The 6634-nt window shown below is 36.7% G+C and overlaps 1 protein-coding gene across 1 annotated transcript in view; it reads right to left on the minus strand.

Moving 5' to 3' along the window:
- Positions 1 to 6634, minus strand: part of LOC116673699 (zinc finger protein 431) — a 193334-nt gene that overhangs the window by 3449 nt on the left and 183251 nt on the right. The gene's annotated exons all lie outside the window — the stretch shown is intronic.

Below are 6634 nucleotides of genomic sequence, written 5' to 3' on the forward strand. Positions count from 1 at the left end.
TTCTTGCTGTGTTTTATAAAAAAAATAAAGGCAGTTGCGGTTATAATAATAATATACAAATTAAGACACACAAACACATTCCAACCCCCCGCCCCCCTCTCTCTCCTCTATATATATATATTATATATATAATATACACTACCGTCCAAGTTTGGGGTCACTTAGATGTCCCTACACGCCATTATAGACAGAATACCGCTGATCTTAATGCAATATCTACATTACCCATTATAACAACCATTCATTCAATATCCAAAGGCACATTATGTTACTATCTGATATCATTTAAAAAAAGTAACTAGAAAACACTGGCAACCTATTTGCAATGATGTCGCCCTAATGTAATCTGATTACTGCCCTGGTTAAAAAACAATGCAACTGATCTCAGCTGGGATTCTGTCTATAATGGAGGGCAATGGAAATTTCTAATGACCCCAAACCTTTGACCGGTAGTGTATATATCTTACTCACTCACACACAGACACTCACACATACCGGTGGAAAATAAAAAGAACAATAATATTTTTTTTATCACCTGATATAGAAAAATTAAAAGTTAAAAAATAAAGTTATATTATTGAGTATAAAACTCTGTTCATTACATTTACTTAATAATTGCAACCACATTGTTGTATTTATTGTTGCAAAACTTGTTATATACTGTAGGCCTATATAGTTTGTTACCATGCACACACATTGATCTGAAGCTCGATGCTGTCATGTAAATAGTTTTCTAATCATCAATAATAAACAATTTTGATCAACTCATATCAATTGCATGCTTAATAACATACCAGTTAAAGCCCCGCACATTTCAAGAGAACCTGACACACTTCCGGGTTAAATCTGACCACTTCCGGTTTAGGACCCCCCACTCCGAGTACGGATCCGGATACAGATAATTCATGTGGTAAACAGATACAGATAATGCTGTACTCGCTCATCCCTAGTTGCTATTGTATACGTAATGTTGCTGGCATGCATGAGTTGGCAGGTCTAGCCTTAGCGTGACCGAGTAACTTTAGCACCTGCAACAACAGTGCTAATTAAGTTGTATTCTTTTTCTTCTGGAACAGCAGACGGTTCCTCTCTTGGGCATACTGTTCGCTGTATGTTACTAACTCAACTTCTTCCCTTTCCGCGTCTTGTGCTCTCTCCCCTCTCCTCCTATCGCTTCCTGCAGGTGTTTCTGGCTATATAAATAAGTGAATTGAATTAGCGTTCTATCTTTCTTATCTGTTCTTGAAGGTCAGTAGCGACTGGATTCGCTCCCATTTTAACAGACTGTTATGCTAACTGGCTAGCTGCACTAAATGTTACCCAGCATGCCGTTGTGGTGGATATTTGTAAATTACAATTATTCGTGTTACATATTGAGGAAAACAGTGGGTTTATACTTGTTGGCTTCTCCCCTCCCCCATTGTTGCACCTTTTTTAACAAGTTTGTTACCATTGCACTGCAGAAATAGGATGCCCATACGTTATCTACTCTCCTGTGTCCATGTTGTTTATGGTTTGACATGGCTTGCTTCACCTTCCTCTCACCTTGTTTTCTCTCTCGCTCTCTCTCTCTCTGTTTTTACAGAAACAAGCGGAAGGGGACTCGGATGCCATAGCTGTCAGCATTGTGACAATCCTTTAAAACAGCTACAAATTTAAAGATTCTATTAGAGTTCACACTGGAGAAAAACCATACAGCTGTGGCCAATGTGGGAGATCTTTTCTTCTAGTAATACCCTAAACAATCATCGACGCATTCACACTGGAGGAGAACCATACAGCTGTACCATGTGGGGCGATCTTTCTCTTCTAGACTACCCTAAACACCCTCGACGTATTCACACTGGAGAGAACCATACACTGTGACCAGTGCAAGAAAGTTTTTCTCGGAGCAGTCACCTAAAGGCCACCAACGCGTTCACACAAGAGAAAACTACTGTAACGTAGTACTGTGTGACCAGTGTGGGGCCGCATTCACAAGTTATTAGCTTAAAATTCATCACCGTATTCACACCGGAGAGAAACCGTACAGCTGTGACCAATGTGGCGCAGTTTTCAGAGTGTTGGCGCTTCAAAATGCTCTACCCACACACACGGGAGAGAAACCGTACAGCTGTGGCAATCGGTGCCGTTTTGCGCACTTGGGTAACTTGAAAACCATCACGCAGTCACACAGGAGAGAAACCTACAATGCATCCAATGTGGCGCAGCTTTGCACGTTCTGACTCCTTCAAAATCCATCAACGCATCCACACTGGAGATAACCTTACAGGTGTACCAATGTGATGCGCTTTTGTTCAGTTAAATCACTTGAAAGTCCATCAACCGATTCATACCGGAGAGAAACCCTTCCTCTGTAAACTATGTGACAAAAGTTTCACCATCAAAGTAACCTAAACCCACCACGTTTCACTCCGCAAAGAAATGAGATGCCAGTTGTCGACGATCAAATGGTTTCTAATTGGTTATTTGAATACAGAATTATTGATACTTTTTTAGTTTTGGAAAAGTGACAATTAACAATAAAAATAATTTCCAAATATGAGTTTGTTTTGTTTTGTAAATTCTTACTACATACATTATTGTGGTGTAACGGACCATAGATCCGTGGTTCACATGATCTACCACTCAGGGAATCATGCGATCTATTGCAAAGTTTAATAGATTAATAAAATTTTTACTGTCGCTGTTACTTGAATTTTGACTGATAATTTCTATGAAGGTTTCCGTAAAAAGAATACAGGCAGTGTTCTGTTCATGTGAACATCACTCTTAAGTCCTGTGCCAATAAATACCACTTCTCATCTGATTTGCTAACAGCAATTTACTGGAGGAAGAAGTTAAGTTATACATTTGTTATAACTCATTTAACCCTAACCGATGAAAAACAGCAAAAAACTGCATTCCGATTCATATTTAAACATTTTACAGCCATAAGCGCTAGAGACTTCTAATGTCTTTTCCAGCTATATGCTACATTCCGGCCATCGTGGTGGTCTCTTTGTAGTCCCTACGGAGGTTTTTTTATCGAGCCTGGAACTGTGCCTTTCTGAGTCTTTGAGCAAATTAATCTAAATTCTTCCCAAGATTTACACTGTATGTACATAACCATGAATTTTTCTCTGCTGATCGCTGATAGCTGTGATGCTACCATTCATGTGTTCCATGATGTTTTGGGATGCAATGCAGCTTTGACAGATCACTCGAATTCACAAAAGTGACCAAGAGTCTATACCGTTCAGAGAAAACGGATTACAGTTTTGAGTTTTGGCATAAGTTTGGGCCTTTTTGAAGAAATGTAAAGAGTTGTTCTTTACATGAGTTATAATGTTTATGTTCATTTTTCCACTGATAACTCCGTATCGTGTGTGTGTGTGTATATTATAACAGTATTAGACTACACAAATGCTTGTGTAGCATTGCTGTGTGATATCAATAAATATACAATCTTTTTATTTTGCCATTGGTTTGATACTGTATTTTAATTGATGTTGTCGTCTTTGTTGTCATGTACTTGTGTCAATTTTTTGCTACTGCGCAAAATTAATCACCCCTTAGGACAAATAAAGGTTCTTGAACTTAAACTTTTTTTGAGTTAGGTTTTTTTTCACTGTTTGACTGCCAAACAAGAGAACTGTCTTTAGCTTTATTGCTGTGTGGATGATCAGTACATATTGTTGTGTGCTGAGCAGGTTGGGGTTAAGGGCTTTGCTCAAGGGCACCTCAGTGGTGGTAATGAGGGAGTAACAACGCGCTCTTTTACTTTTTGCACCCAGATTTGTTCCGCCGCTCTGGGGTTGAACCGGTGACCTCCCTTCTAAGCTCTAGCCACTGCCCACCAAGATCAATTTCCGTTTTATTTATTTATCTTTATCGTTTTTTGTTTTTTTCCATTCAATTGATCTCACTGCAGCACAACTATTTTAATACCCCAGTTTGTCCTGAAAATAACATTGTTATGGATTGACTGTGCACGGGGATTGATGTTTTACGAGCTTTTTTGAAAATAAAACCAGATGGACCTGAGTGTCAAAATTCCTGGATTTTTTTTCAGATCAGATCCTGGCTCAACAGTCTGATGCGTAGGTTTGTGATCCTGGCATGCCTAATTATCGTAACCAGTGTCCACCAGTGACTCGAATTGTTGCATCACAGCAACGATTCGTGTATCTCCGGGTCAAAAAACCCTCCCAGAGTGGAGAGGGACAGTTGAAGCAGCCCAGAACCTAACCGTCTTACTCCGTGTACACATGCAGAAAACCCCCCCTACTGAAGGAGTTCTCTAGGTTTTGCTGATTTTAACCGAGGAACTTTGTGTTTTTAAGTTGTTGTTTTTTATGATTTCAACACCGATTTTTTGCTCACTTGTAGCACCATCAGGGAAAAAATAGGGTGAGTTTACTGCTTCCTTTCAGATTTTGACGCATGACCTTTATCACTTTTAACAACTTTTTTATGACATGCTGTTTCAATGACGTTTTTGATATACTACAACAGGACATTTTTATTATTGTTATGACATGCTATCCTTTGACTTGTTTTGACATACTAATTTTGACTTTGTCTTTATTAACATACTTGACTTTGCAAAAGTTGAAAGATGTCTGGTTTGTGTCACTGCAAAATTCCCTTTTGTACAAAGACTTAGACTTACTTAGACTTCACATATATTCTTAAGCGTTTATTCACAAAATTATTAAAGCAAAATGAAAACAATATCTAAATCAACCAAGATCCATAAAGGGACAGGGTGTGTGTGTGTGTGGTACTGTACGAGTAAGACGAGAGCTCAGCTGGAGCTGAGTAGGTAATTAACCCTTGCGTTGTCTTCCCCTCAACCTTCAATTTTTTGTTTTTCTTAGTCAAAATTGTGTGTGTATATGTTTTTTGTATGTGTTTTCTTTTCCCCCCTTTTGTGTCTTTCCCCATTGTTTTTTGTCATTTTTTTAACATTTGTCAACTGTTTCTGATCCTTTGAAATTTTTGGGTGTTTTTCCCAAATTGTTAAGCTTTTTTTATACATTAATCACGTTTTTGACATTTTTGTCACTTAGTTCGGCATTTTTCCACGTTTTTCTTTTTACATTTGTTCACATTGAGTCACTTTTATTGACATTTTCTCTTTTTTGACATTTCCTTTTTTTTCTTTTCTTTTTATATTTGTCATACACAAGTTCTTTTATCAATTTATTTTCTCCAAATGCTATAAATTGACAAAAACACACAAATTCATGAAAGTATGAACTGATTATTTATTTAACTAACAAAGACAGACAAGGGAAACTTTCCATAAGATCATCTCTCAATGCAAATCAAACCACTATTAGACTAACGGAAATAACACCATGCCAATCTCTAGGTATGGAGGGTATGTGATGATGGGGGGGGGGGGGGGTAGTTTAATTCCAAGGCCAAGGGAACTTTATCGGATGCATAGTATCCGAATCCATGAAATACTGGCCTCTAAATAAAAATGTGCTTGCTTCTATGGGAATTTAACATAGGGGGGTGTATACTTATGCCCCTGTGTTTTAAGGAAGAATATTTATTTATTTTTTACAATACATTATTCATTCACAAAGAAAATTGATGTCCTCAACAGGTTGGATTTTCCTTTTTTTTTTTTTATTAAGGCATTAAGATCAATTTCCAAAATTGTTTGTTTTATTCCTCTTTTAATCAACTTAGCCTGGGTGTGTAACCTTTCTCAAGCCACTGTATGTGTTTCCCGAACCTCTACACAGTCATTTATACAGTAACACCATTGAACAACAGAAAAATGTGGAGTGATTGTAGTCTTTGTTTGGATATTTTTATGAGATTTCCAGCAAATCTTTTCATCTCTCATCCCAAGAAATTTCATTTCATTTACTCTTCCTATATTGACATCTTCTATCTGTAACTCAACTTGTTGATGGATTTACTATTACTAAATATCATGAATTTGGTTTTACACATTTTAATGAGAAATCATTTGTGTCAAACCACTTTATTTTTCTGAATTCTGAAGTTAAGTCCTGGAAAGTTGTTTGTGTCATCGGCAATAATACAAATTTCAATAGTTCAGATACTTTACATATGTCGTTTATATTGAGGATAAATAGTATGGTACCAATATTACACCCAGGGGAACACCACACGCAATAAATAATCTCCCAACTTCACAAATTGTTGCCTGTCTTTTAATAACTGCTTAACCATTAAACTCTTCCAATTTATGATTAATATTTAATGATTAACTGTATCCAATGCTTTTTTTCAAATCAATGACTACCCCAACTCCATATTCTTTGTTTGTCTGTGAAATTTGTAATTTCTTCTATGAGATCAGTTAAAGCTAGTGATGGTGACCTTTTTTTTCTGAATCCATGTTGCCTGTCAGTAAGTAATTGTTTTTATCTATGAATGCCAATCGTCATTGAATTTTTGAGATTTGAGAATTATTGTGAATTGTGAAGCTGTGTTTACTCCAGTTTTGTTCAAAGGTATGACTTTGCTATTTTCATTTTAATTTGAAATTACCAGTTTGGAATGACAAATTAAAAATGGGAGTTAATGGTTATGAGATCGCCTAAATTACATTTTTTACTATCTTGATTCTATTTTTTAACAATATCTTTATTTATTTTCCTTG

Source organism: Etheostoma spectabile, chromosome 24, assembly GCF_008692095.1.
Source record: "Etheostoma spectabile isolate EspeVRDwgs_2016 chromosome 24, UIUC_Espe_1.0, whole genome shotgun sequence".
In the NCBI taxonomy this organism is placed as follows: domain Eukaryota; kingdom Metazoa; phylum Chordata; class Actinopteri; order Perciformes; family Percidae; genus Etheostoma; species Etheostoma spectabile.